The sequence below is a fragment of the Sus scrofa genome, chromosome 15 (assembly GCF_000003025.6).
Source record: "Sus scrofa isolate TJ Tabasco breed Duroc chromosome 15, Sscrofa11.1, whole genome shotgun sequence".
NCBI classification, from domain to species: Eukaryota; Metazoa; Chordata; class Mammalia; order Artiodactyla; family Suidae; genus Sus; species Sus scrofa.
This window is the reverse complement of record NC_010457.5, coordinates 72,700,712-72,715,065: the sequence shown is the minus strand read 5'-3', so window position 1 is coordinate 72,715,065 and position 14,354 is coordinate 72,700,712. Positions and strand designations below refer to the sequence as shown.

Below are 14,354 nucleotides of genomic sequence, written 5' to 3'. Positions count from 1 at the left end.
AGAGATTGCAGCTGTGGCTCAGTTTCAATCCTTGTCCTGGAAACTTCCATATGCTGTGGGTACAGCCAAAAAAATTATTTTTTCTAGTTCTATGAAAAATGCCATTGATTTTTGATAGGGATTGCATTGAATCTGTAATTCACCTTGGGTAGTATGTTCATTTTAACAGTATTGATTTTTCCAATCCAAGAACATGATATATTTTTCCATTTGGTTGTGTTGTCTTCAATTTATTTCATCAGTGTCATAGTTTTCTGAGTACAGGTCTTTGGCCTCCTTAGGAAAATTTATTGCTGAGTGTGTTATTCCTTATGATGTGATGATAAATGGGATTGCTTCCTTAATTTTCTATTCTCATAGTTTGTTGTTAATATATAGAAATGGAATATTTCAGTATGTAAATTTTGTATCCTGAAACTTTACTGAATTCATTGATGAGGTCTAGTATGTTTCTGTAGGATATTTTTACATATAGTATCATGTCATATGCAAACAGTGACAGTTTTACTTTTTCCTTTCCATTTCAGATTCCTTCTTTTTTTTTTTTTTTTTTATTTTCTGATTGCTGTGGCTAGGACTTCCAACACTTATGTTGAATAAAAGTGGTGTGATTGGGGTCCTTGTCTTATTCCTCACCTTAGAGGAAATGCTTTCAACTTTTCACCATTGAGTATGATATTAACTATGGGTTTGTCATATATGGCCTTCATTATGTTGAGGTAGGTTCCCTCTATGTTTGCTTTCTGGAGAGTTTTATCTTAGATAGTGAATTTTATCAAAAATATTTTCTGTATCTATTGAGATGATTATGTGATTTTTATTCTTCAGTCTGTGAATGTGGTACATCACACTGATTGATTTGCAGATACTGAAAAATCTTTGCATTCCTAGGAAAAATCCTGCTTATCATGGTGGGACCATGGTAGTATCCTTTTAATGTATTGTTTGATTCCGTTTGCTAGTATTTTGCTGAGAATTTTTGCATCAATGTTTATCTATTATATTGGCCAGTAATTTTTTTGGGATATCTTTGACCAGCTTTGGTATCAGGGTGATGCTGGCCTCATAGAATGAGTTTGGAAGTGTTCCTTGCTCTGAAATATTTTGGAATAGTTTTAGACTTGATGTTAATTCTTCTCTAAAAATTTGGTATAATTCACCTGTGAAGCCATCTGGTCCTGGGCATTTGCTTGTTGGGAGCTTTAAAATTGTTGATTCAATTTTATTACTGATCATTGGTCTGTTCATATTTTCTATTTTTTCCTGATTCAGTCTTAGGAGATGGTATCTTTCTAAATGTTTGTCCATTTCTCCTAGGTTTCCATTTTATTTATTTATTTTGCTTTTTACAGCTGCACTTGAGGCAACTCCCAGGCTAGGGGTTGAATCGGAGCTGTAGCTGCTGGCCTGCACCACAACTGTAGCAACACCAGATCCAAGCTGCACCTGCAACCTATACCACAGCTTATGGCAATTCCAGATCCTTAACCCAATGAGCAAGGCCAGGGATCAAACCTGCAACCATGTGGTTCCTAGTCAGATTCATTTCCACTGTTCTACAACGGGAACTCCCTCACCAGGTATTTTTTAATTTCATCTTTGATTTCTTCAGTGATCCATTGGTTGTTTAGTAGCATTTTGTTTAGTTTCCACATGTTTGTGTAATTTGCAGGGTTTTTTTTTTTTTTTTCTTGTAGTTGATTTCTAGTCTCACAGAGTTGGGGATGGAAAAAATGCTTGATATGATTTCAATTTCCTTGAATTTACCAAAGCTTGTTTTAGCCTAGCATGTGATAAATCCTAGAGAATGTTTCATGTGTACTTTAAAAGAGTACTTGTACTACTGCTTTCTGATGGAAGTCCCTGCATATATCAATTAAGTCCATTTGGTCTAAAATCTCATTTCAAGCCTGTGTTTCCTGATTGATTTTATGTCTGGATGATCTGTCTGTTATAACAATGCAAGTTGGGTATTAATTTTCTCTACTATTATTGTATTACTGTGGATTTCTCATTTTATGTCCATTAATATGTGCCTTATATATTTAGGTGCTTCTATGTTGGGTGCATATATATTTACAATTGTTATAACTTTTTCTTGGATTGATCCCTTGATCATTATGTAGCGTCCTTCTTTGTCTCTTGCAACAGTCTTTATTTTAAAATATCTCTTTTGTTGGATGTATTACTGCTCTTTCTTTTGATTTCCATTTGCATAGAATACCTTTTTCCATCTCCTCACTTTCAGTCTGTCTGTGTCTCTAGATCTGAAATGAATCTCTTATAGGAAATCTCTTATATTCAGATCTTGTTTTTTAATCCATTCATCTACTCTGTCTTTTGGTTGGAGCATTTATATTTGAAGTAATTATCTCTATGTATGCTCTTATGCCATTTTGTTAATTTTTTGGACTTGTTTTGTAGGTCTTTTTCCCCTCCTTCTTTTGTTCTCTTATGATTTAATGGCTATCTTGAGGGATATATTCACTTTATGTTCCCTTGACCACACATGCCATGGAACCTCTGCTACTTACTGTAAACATACTTTGTATATGCTACCTCTGTTTGTTAGGTCCATGCCAACTTAGTTTTGACTTTTTTTGATAAAAAGCTAAAGATCTCTTGTGTTCTTTTTGAGTCAACTTGGATATTTTATGCAAAAGCTAAGAAAAAAAATTTAATCCCTAAACAACAAAAAAAATTGCTTTAAAATTTAAATAAATAAATAAATACATTTAAAATAATATTTAGATATTTATATGTATTTAGATATATACACACAGAAATACACATACATATATTCTTAATAATCTGCCAGAAAGCTAACATTTTACTTGTAATAAGTAATTCTTAAAACAATTTCTTTTTCCTCCCAGAGACAAAGATACAGTCTGGTTTTGGCAACGGTAAAGAAGTTCTTTGAGATAAATAAACTTGGCCGAATACATAGTCTCTTTTCCCCAGATCCCACCTGCCAGAGCTGGAGCTAAACTATGTGACAGGCTTTCAGTAAGGACAGGGAGTGTCTAGCCAGTTTGAGGGTACCCAAGCATCCAGCCTATTGGCAGTGACCTTAAGGTATTCAACCCCCCCCCCCAGAGAGCAAAGAGTCGTTCCAACTACTTTCTAGTCTGTCAATTTATGTGCTAAGTTTCGTAGTCAGTATTTAGGTAGAGATTTGCATGTATTTTTAATTTGTCCTACATGATCTCATTTAAAATCTTCTCTAAACTTGATTTAAAGCCAATTTTCCACTCCGATTTTTTTCCTTCTCTTCTGTCCCAAAAATGCATATTTAGATGATATTTGGTTTTAAATTGTACCTGTTTAGTCAGATTATTAACAAAACAGTGGCAGTGGTTTCAGCTGCAGCCTCTTGTGATTCTACATCATTGAAAACTGTACAGCAGAAATTGACACAACATTGTAAATCAACTATAGTTTAAATAAGTAAATAAATAAATTTTACTTATTAAAAAAAGAGAAAGAAAATGAAAGGACTATATTCAAATCAAACCTGCAGTGGGTCTCACTAGAATTTGACCATCACGTGCATCTATTGGGTTTCTATATTTTATAAAAAAAAAAAAAAAACAAAAACAACCGTATGGTACCGAGATAAAGCTCTCTGCTTATCCAGTAGTGGAGTCTGTAAAAACAGAAAAGACTGAACTGCATGGCCTCAAATATCCTCTATAAATTCTACTTCTCTAACATTTGATGAGTTAAAAAAAAGTTTGATGACAGTTTCTGACAAGGGTTTGAAGTATGAATACTCTGAGATATTGGTTAAAGGCAGATTCTTATGCCTTCAGCATAACATGTGCAGATTGGAAGGCTGATGTCTTTGTGTGAGCAAGTGTACAATGTCTTAAGCAAAGCTCTTCTATGCAAGGTGGACCTACCCTTCACTCTAGAACCTCTAATTATCTTACCACCAACTCATCTCCTTTCTTTTTTGTTGGGAATGAATATATAATTAGGTGCAGATTTCCTGCTGATACCTGCAATGTCTCCAAGTATTTAAAAAACAAGGGTAATATTTGGACTTTAAGAGTTCCCTTATGGTGATCTCATGAGTCTCATGTCAAATACTGGAAATAGGCTCAGAGGCTGAGGCCTTCATGCTGGAAGTTTATTGAGGAGATCTTTCAATAGTGACACCTATGAGACAGGGAAGGCATTCCAGTCCCTAGTTCTCTATGCAGGGAAGAAGTTGGACTGTAGCGTGGTCACAACAAAGTCCTCATCCAATGTCACAGGGAGTTCTGAAATTGGGTTGGAATGTCAAACTGTCTTTGGTTGGATTAAGAAGGCTGGAATTTTATAACTGTGGAGTTGTCTATGGAATCTGGCCATCCTGGGAAGGGTGTGACCTTATACACTTAGGTTCTCTTCAGCTGAGGCTAAGTCCCAGGAGGGCAGAATTGAGAGCTGTTAGCTGGAGCACTGCAGTGAATGCTTGGGTTTTCAAGGGGGTTAAGAGAACCATCACTTTAAAAAAAAAAGAAGAAGTATATTAAATATGCATTGCATAAACCATTAGAAGGCTGATAAGTGTGGATTTTAAGCATGGAAGAGACACAATACGATGAATATTTAGAAAGGTTTTCCTGGGTGCAACGAGAAAAACAGATTGGAGAGAAGCATGATTAGAAGCAGAGAGACTAGCTGAAAGTTGGTTGCAGGCAACAGATGATGGTGGCCTGAAGTAAGGTAGTGGCAATAAGAATGGAGAATTGTTGATAAAGATACCTAAGGAGTATAAGGGGCAAGACTTGGCCAACGGCTGTGAAGAAGGAAGAGAAGGGTCCAGGTTGTAACCCAGATTTTTAGCTCGGGTACCTGTGAAAGGAAACAAAGCAAGAGAATCCAGTTTGATTGTTACTGGTAGATGGGTGATGGTAAACCTGGTTTCGGAAATGTAGTGTTTAACAGGGGCATGTGTGCGAGGTTACTAAAAAGCATATGGATAAAAGGGTCTGGAGCACAGGAAAGCGATTTAGACCAGAAAGAGAAATATAAAGACCATCAGCATTGAGGTGGTTAAAAAAAAAAGAGAGAGAGATCAAGGAAGCTCACAAAATGTATAAAGTGAGGAAAAGAGAAGGCCCAAGATAAAATCGTGAGGGCTTGATTTTTCTTTACAATAAAGCATTCATTAAATTCTTCCTCTGTGATTTCAACTTGATTAAGAAGAAGACAGAGAAAGAAAATTATTATTACTTTTTTTTTATTTTTTAGGGACACACATGCAGCATATGGAAGTTCCCAGGCTAAGGGTTGAATCGGAGCTGCAGCTGCCAGCCTATGCCACAGCTACAGCAACACGGGATCCAAGTTAAGTCTGTGACCTACACCACAGCTCATGGCAATGCCGGATCCCTAATCCACTAAACTAGGCCAGGGATTGGACCCACATCCTCATGGATACTAATTGGGTTCGTTACCACTGAGCCGCAATGGGAATTCCTAAAGTGGTATTTTTTGAACACCTTTGTTAAAACAAACACATAATCTCGCTGTCTTATTTTACAACCCAATGATTTTGGATTATCATTTATATTTAGCAGATGAAAGCAAAGGCTCAGAAAATTTAAGCAACCTCTGGAAGTCACAATGCTATTGACTAATAGAGCCAGAATCTCAATCCTGATATGCCAGTGTTTTACTGTGACTTTTATACTATACCAAGGCTAACTTCAAATGATCATATAATGCAGGTTTATTGTGAATTACAGTTTTTATAATCATAGTCTTATTTTGTTTTATATAACATACTAACATTTAAACATTAAGCAGTCAAACTAGAAAATTAAAATATGCTTTGGAATAGAGATAGGGTCCTGTGTTCTCAAACCTTAGAGAAGAAATGTAAATTTGTTTTCCTCAAATAGAAAAATAAAAGAAGAGGGCTTTATCTTTCCTTAACCACTTTGTCAAGAAAAGCTTTTATTTATACTGAAGGGAATTAAAAATGTATAGCAATAGGCATTTAGGACAAACTTATCTCACAACAAAAAGTGTATGTACTGTTAGCACTGATGTTATTTATTTATGTATAAGCTAGAATTACATGCCCATATAGGGTCCAGGCTTATGAAAATGTCTGAAAGTGTTTCTCAGAGCTATGAGAAACTATGACTATGCAGAAGCTTTTCACGGGCTTTTGCGCAGGGATTCTGAGAAAACCCCTGTGGCTTCTGTTCATAGAGAGGCATCAGCAATGCTTAATCAATGATCTGAACTAGTTGATAACCTGCAGGTGTCTTTTTTAACACACAGAGTGGAAGCTTGGTCTTCCTGCTGTGAAATTGTGAAAGTAATGTTACCAGAGGGGCTTTTCGGCTTTCCTCATAAGTGGGACAACTATCCATCAGCTCTTGGTCACCTGTAGATACATCCACAGCACAATTTTCAGTAGGTTGGCATCCCCTTACCAGTTCCAGGGGTGAGGCTTGAATACCATATAATCTTTTGTAAAAGTTCACAGGTCAGGAGCAGTTGTGTGAGGGGATACAGTTTAAAAGTGCAGAGCCTTATAAAGTGCTGTCATGCATGTTAAATTATGTATATTTCAGGATTCCTTGCAAGCCTCAACCAGAAATAGAAAGAATACCTCCTTTTTAAATCATCCTTTATTTCCTGAAGTTTCTTTAGGATGTTAATTTTGACATTAAGGTTTAACTGGGCTAAAAGCTACTATGTAGCTCTTGAAAAATGATCTTGCTACCCAAGAAGAAAAACATTTGAAATGAGCAGATCCCATTCTTCATGAATGTGGTTTTTTAAAAAGATAAAAATAAAAGAGGATTGTGTTTTTTTAAAAAATATATTGTACAATTTTAAAGCTTGAAGAGATTAAAATGCACTTAAGTTTAGTCTCACTTATTTTGTACATAATTACAGTCACTGATGGGAAATATATTCAAGGTCATACAAGAAAAGAATCTTTAAGTGTAAAAGTAGGATTATAAACTAAGGGTTTTTTTTAATTCCAAATTGAAACATTTTTTACAGCATTATGCCACCTTGCTTCATAAGTTCTTGATTAGTATAGGATGATAAAACACTATCAATTGATAATGCACTAAGTAAAAATGTCAAGTCATGCATCTAGAAATTTCAAGGACACTGAAAACATGCTAAAATTAAAGACTCATAATTTGCCTGGGGTAATGACATTGCTCAGTTTTTATTTTTTTTATTTTTATTTTATTTTTTGTCTTTTTGCTCTTCCTTTGGGCTGCTCCTGCAGCATATGGAGGTTCCCAGGCTAGGGGTCAAATCGGAGCTGTAGCTGCCAGCCTACGCCAGAGCCACAGCAACTCAGGATCCGAGCTGCGTCTGTGACCTACACCACAGCTCACGGCAACGCCGGATCGTTAACCCACTGAGCAAGGGCAGGGACCGAACCAGCAACCTCATGGTTCCTAGTCGGATTCGTTAACCATTGCGCCACGACGGGAACTCCTCAGTTTTTAAATATCACACATAAATCAGCCCTCTAACAAACTTCATCTTATTGCCTTCATTTCCTTCTTTCTTTTTTTTTTTAAAAAAATGTGTTCCCTGTCACTGAAGATGTAAAATAAAATGCATGGACAGGAATTAATAGGCGATAGAACTTGAGAATTCTCCTGGAGAATATTTTTATGATGAAAGCTTGGCAATTATTCCTGTAATTAATCATGATAATATACAAACCCTCAGCTCCAGATAAACAATCCTATTCCTTCTTTCTGGAATATTCCTCACCTTCTTTTATTTTTTTTTTTTCCAAAATGATTAGCCACTCTACCCTTTCCATATTCTTCCCTGTGACAGTCCCACTTCCATGTCTCTGTCCAAACCCCACTTTCCCCAAGAAGGTATCTCAGACCACTAAAGGAGGAAACGATTTTGTTCCCCTTTGAAATCCAATGTACTCACTTTATACTTCCAGCACTCAACACTGTTCATGCTGTGTAATATCAGCATATATTACCCAGACCTTAAATATTCCAAAAGGATCAAGTTGCATGTTCAGAAGATAGGCATGGAGGTAGAGAACCAAAGACTATCCCTTGCCAATAGTGTGAACCCACAACAAGACATCTGAAGATAGGATACTTTAAAAATTCAATCAGTTGATCACTGATGAGCACATACGCTGAAAGTGGGCTTTCCCTAGCAAGAAGGAATACTTCCAGCCCTCCCACCTTTCCTGTTGGAGAAAAGTGAGAATAAAAAGGAATTTTTTAGGAGTTCCCATTGTGGCTCAGAGGGTTAAGAACCCAACACAGTGTCTGTGAGGATGTGGGTTCTATACCTGGGCTTGCTCAGTGTGTCAAGGATCTGGCGTTGCTGCAAGCTGAAGCATAGGTCGCAGATGAGGCTCTCTGATCCAGCATTGCTGTGGCTTTGGCCTCCAGCTGAAACTCCATTTTGACCCCTAGCCTGGGAATTTCCATATGCTGCAGGTGCGGCCCTTAAAAAAAATTAATAGAAAGTCAAAGAGAAGATTTTGTTAATTTACTGTAATCTGAAGATATACTAGGCTGAAAATTGTCTTCCTCTGGCTGAGGAGGGGTCAAAATGCTCAACTTTTCCTGAAGGGAGCAAGAGGGATAGAAGTGAACACTATTGACCACTCATCACATGCCCAGTGAATAATGGATAGTTTTCCACAAAAATTTCTGACAATTCTATAAGAGAGACATTACTATTCCCATTCTCCCCCCAACAAAATTTGTCCTGGATGCTAGAGAACCAAGATTACAGAGAATGTGGTCAAGATGTGGCATTTCATATAGGTAATATTTCCTCTGCTCTTTTTATAAAATAAATTTAGGTTAAGAAATGAAATAGCTTAATGAATAGCTTGAGTGTTTTTATATAGCAAATAACATTTGATATAACATCAGTTATGGAAGATTACAAATTAGGGCCTAAACTTAAACATCAAGCTCTGAACACACTACATTTAAGAAACTGTCTTATATTAGTAAAGAAAGATTGCAGGTTAGAATGTGTTCTAGAAATGTTTCTCTTTAAAAAGGAGAGCTAATCAAAGTCAAATATCATCTGCTTCTGTATTTGTCAAGCTAACCACGTGGAACAAATAGCAAAATTGGGGTTTCCTCCAACCTCTACATCCTATGATTGGTTGATTTATGTTCTATAATAATGGAATTAGAGGCAAACTTTTTCTACCCAATTAAGCTTGCTGACAGAGTAGTTCCTTGTATATGAGAAATTTGCTTACATTTGGAGCCCTAATGCCTGTCCTCTACAAAGAGGAAAATCTTTTCAAATCTGAAGACATTTGCAGCTGTTGGGCTAGTTGACTAATCAGTTCTGAGATTTTCTTTCCCAAAATAAAAATCATCTGGGAACTAATTGTTATTCGGAATAATAATAGAGCTTGGCAATTCTGAAGATCTGTTCCTCACTGGATTTCACAAGTCTTCTGAGCCCATCTCTGAAACCCTGAGCTTCTCTTCCAAAATCCCAGTAGAGGCCTGAATAACAGATCCTCTGTGGCAGGCTGGGGTTAGGATTCCACATTTTTCATACACACTTTCCACCTCACATCCTCGAGACCCTGTACTTGATTAGTAGCATCCTGCTATGTGATAAGCTGCAAACAGCACTGCATGCAGAGTTCCACAGCTTGGGATACATCTTAGTAGAAGTGTGGAATCAGGGAAGTGACTGCCTTACAATGGACCATGTAAGCATCTAGGTCTCTGGGGGATAAAGTTAAGAACATGCCTTGCAAGGTATTAGACATGTTCATACAGATAGAAATTATTATTAACATTCAGCTGTCATTAGCCCAACATTCTTATCAACTCCTTCAGTTATAAAAAGGGGCAACAGAGTTCCCATTTTAGCTCAGCAGTAACAAACCCAACTAGTATCCGTGAGGATTCTGGTTTGATCCCTGGCCTCACTCAGTGGGTTAAGGATCGGGTAATTCCATAAACTGTGGTGTAGGTCACAGGCGAGGCTCAGATCCTGCATTGCTGTGGCTGTGATATAGGTGAGCAGCTATAGCTGTGATTCAGCTCCTAGCCTGGGAACTTCCATATGCTGCAGGTGTGGTCCTGAAAAGCAATAAATAAATAAATAAGCAAATATTTAAGAAATAAAAAAGGGCAAGAGAAGGATGACTCAGCATATGTAATGTCACTATGAAGAACATGTTTAGAGGTTTTACTAAATGGAATACAATTTAATTTTTTTATCATCTAGCTATATCTACAAAAAAAGTCTGGGCTGTTTATTTTTCATCCCAATAACTGATTTTTCATTAATTTGACTCTAGTCAAGAAACCCTATGTGTTGACCAAGGCCTAGGAACAGCTAGTTTTTTGGCCTCAGGCAAGTTACCTAATCTTTCCAAGTCTTTTTCCAACTGAAAATTTGGGAAGTAGGAAAGAGATGAGGCAAAGGAACAAACAAAGGGATCTGGGTTGCCCAAGTCACTATCTACAGCCTTAATTTTCCACCTCCAGGAAAACTCTGGCCTTGAGCAAAGGGAACTCTGCTGACATAGGTTTCTATGTATTCACAGATGTTCACATCAGAACGCCTGAGAGAGCCAAGGCTTGCTACATGAAGACAGCATTTCTAAAATTGTGTTCCAAATAAATAGCTTAATTTGGAATTTTGACTCAAAATGTCTGAGGACTTTGCAAAAGTAATAAAGGGTGGCACATAAGAAATGTGTGTTGACTGCCTGATTTGCTGATATCCTAAAAAACTTTGTCAAACAGAGATAAGGCCCATCCTGAGAAAACAAATTCCCAAAGAAAGTTAATTCAGAAGGAACCTTTGAAAAGTCATAGGTACTTTCTCCATCTTTTTTTCTTTTTTTTAATAAAAGGAGAGGGAGGGTAAGGTGTGAAATCATTTAACACCTATCACGGAGTTATTATAAGAGTAAAATAGTAAACTAAATGTGAGAATTTAGAGAAACTTAAACATTCATTCCTATATATTAGGCCAAAACATAAAATTTAAGCTATATTAATAATAGCATTTTTATAATTTTAGAGTATTTTCAAATAGACAATTAATATCTGGCTTCTCAAAAGAGAGAAGTATTTTTTAATTCTAAGATATAGCTTTAATAAAACATGTAGAGAAGAGTAAAAGTAGAGTTACTACTACAACCGGACATATAAAATTTGGATTTTTTGTTAAAAAAAAATCAAGCCATTGCCTGCAGTTGGATTTTTGAAGTACAGATATTGCTTATTTTAAGAAATTTCTTTTTCTGGAAAAACTAAATATAAAAACTATTAAATGACATTTTCAATGAAAATTTGATGGTCTTTCGTAAAATAAAACGTCTTTTTATAGAATAGATCATTATTCCTAGATTTCCTATTTAATAGATCTGTATTTATATATTTTTGGCCTTCTTAAGAAGGCTTGATTTTAGGTGCTAGAAATTTTAAAAATGAATAAAACACAATATTCGTTCTTAAGTATTTAACCAGTTAGTGGCGGGGGGCTAGTATGAAAGCAAATATTCAAGACTCATAAGCACACTTGGGCTTTATAGGTCACAGTAATATCCCAACAAACAGTAATATTTTCCATTTGGGTGGGATAAGGGGATATGAAATGCTGTTTAAAAAAAAAAAAAAAAAACTTGATCCTTGGGTTAATAGATGCAAACTATTACATTGAGAATGGATAAGCAATGAGGTCCTACTGTATTGCAGGGAACTATACCAATCTCTTACAATAGACCTTGATGGACAATAACATAAGAAAAAGAAATAAATAAGCATCGGGGAAAAAAAAAAAAAAAAACTGTTCTTTAAACCTGATAGGTTTCACTGATGACAGGCAAGGCAAAGCCAGGGGTGTTGGGGTGAGGGGAGAAGAGTGACCCCAAAAGAAAGAACAACATGAGCAAATTGGTAGAGTCATGGAATAGCATAAAGTTTTCTCGTATCTGGAAGCAATTCGGTGAGATTGGAATACTGGCCAAAATCAATGAGCAGGAAAGTAAACTGTTTCTTTTGATCTGAGAACTAGTCATAGATCTGGTGAAGGAAATTCCCAAGTAAGGCTAACCATGGAAGTTGACTAGAATTAGAATGTGAGGACTCTGGGAAAGACAGGACAGAGCCATCATGTGAGCCCTCTGGGGCCCCAGCAGAGGTGATCTAAGGCACTGCTGGTGAACTGGGCCTACACTGATGAGATGCCACCTGGGAAACCAACTTGGAAAAGAAAAACACCACAAACGACCAAAAAATCTAACAGGTCTCTTCCTTCTTCTTGGGTACCCATCTTTCCACATCCTCCCATCCACACACAAACTCCACCCTGGATGAGTCTCCTTTTTGTGTAAAAACTTAGATAGTCTGTGTGTTTAATAAAGAAAAGAAAACCTTTTTTTGAAGGGCGTCTCTTTCTAATTAAGTAGAGCACCTGCTTTGAATATATTCTAGCAAGTTCAGAAGAGAAGTCAAGACTGAAAAATATGAAAAGGCAAAATTATAAGTCTACGCAGACTCTGGTTCATTAGCCACTAATTACAGAATGAATTTAAGTGAAAGCAGTCTGGATTGACTAGGGGTTCCTGCTCAGCACCAATCAACATATTCACTCTCTCTCTGTCTCCTTCCTCATTCCTTCCTCCTTCCCTCCCTCTCTCCTCCTCTTCTCCTGCTAGAGGTCCAATTCAGAGCAACAAATGCAGTGCAGAACAGCAATGGCTAAAACCCCCAACAATGAGCTGAAGAAAACTTCATCAGTGCTGGCTACCATCCACCTTGGTCACCCTATTAGTTGGCCTGTAGGATAAAGTATCTGCTTTGATGTTTTAATATCCACATATTTAGATGGATAAACTGGACTTTGGATTGTGGCATCACTTAAGTACAGTTGCTTTTCCTCAGCTCCCTAAGGAAAGAGATCACTTGAAATAACCAGATTCCTCAGGCCATTCCCACACGGACTGAGTGAGCCTCTTCTCAGTTCCAACACAAACTCAAGGGCACTTGATTATAAACATACCTGCTCCAGATATGTAATATGTTTTTCAGACCATTTCTCTATGTCTCTACTGATATTTTATCTATTCCATTATTATAGAATATTCTTAATATTTTAATTATTTAGGGTTCATCTCAGAGCTCGTGAGAGTTTTCTTTTTCTAGAGCTGATTCTCTGTCGTTACCAACCCAATTTTTTATTTTATAATATCAAGTCGTTTCCTTTCAGTTCCATGTTTCTCTCTCTGCCTCTCTGTGTCCCTTATTCTCTTCTCCTTTCCCCCTACTCCACCTCCCCACCCACCACTGATACTGAACCCTCTGGAAAGTGTAGAACAAGTTTATAAATCACCTCAGGCTAATTAATTGAGCTATTAGAGTTGAGGCAGACATAGTTATTCTTTTTCCCCTTCTTCCTTATGAAGAAAAACTTACTTTTGTTTGAAACCTCCAATAACCCAACTTGAAAGCTGTCTTTTCCAGTTTCCTCTCTTGCCCCTATGAGTAGCCATGTCACAACTCTGGCCAGTGAGGTCCCTGAAGAAGTCTCCTGAGGAATTTTGAGAAAGTTGCTTTTCCGATATAGGCTCTATCTAGCCCTTCCTCTTTTTTTTTTTTTTTCTTCTTTTTTTTTTTAAATTCTGCCTGAAATTCCAAAATGATACCCAAGCATTAGCTGGATACAATGCTGTGATTAGCTGGGTTTAGATACCATTCTTTCAAAATTCATATAAACAAGCCATGTTTCTCATAGCATATGAAACTGATCCAATTTGGGGTACTTTATTTAAAACATAAAATTATAGACTTGAATTCCGGGTGCTATGATGTAAACATTTGAAAAATCTATAATAAGTTTCTCTCTTCTCTATAGGTATAATAAAAAGTGCATGATCCCATTTCCAGGTGCACAGTATAATCAATCATACCACCAACACAAGGAGAGACCTCCCCACCCAAACCCACACTCCACATTTAAATCCTCTCAGTTCTCCAATTTAATCTCAAAAAACAATAATTGGCAAAAGATGATATGCTTTATGCTTTTAAAAGATCCTTCAGATGCAAAGATGAAAGATAAGCAGAGAAAGAGCTTAGTAACCACAATAATTTATGTTTCCTTTTGAGATGTGGTTGTCCAAGTAGCTGCAAAATTTCTCAACCTTCTGTTGCATCTAGATGGAGCTATGTGACTATTCCTCGCCATTTAAATATAAGCCAGATGTTTCTCCTGGGCTGAAGAAGTAGCTGTAATCCTGCATGATCTCTTTTTTATTTTTTTCATTTGTTAGCTGATTCTAAGTCCCTAGAGGTATGAGAAGCCACAAGAAAGATCCATGAATGATCACA

General features: G+C 36.7%; 2 long non-coding RNA genes across 2 annotated transcripts in view; one reads left to right on the top strand and one right to left on the bottom strand.

Annotated features, from left to right (window-relative positions):
• LOC110257171 overlaps window positions 1-10,712 on the top strand; it is a 31,135-nt gene extending 20,423 nt beyond the window's left edge. The window contains exon 3 of the long non-coding RNA XR_002339417.1: window positions 10,562-10,712. This is a non-coding gene — a long non-coding RNA (uncharacterized LOC110257171). The remainder of the gene's footprint in view (window positions 1-10,561) is intronic.
• LOC110257170 overlaps window positions 1-14,354 on the bottom strand; it is a 53,476-nt gene that overhangs the window by 35,086 nt on the left and 4,036 nt on the right. The gene's annotated exons all lie outside the window — the stretch shown is intronic.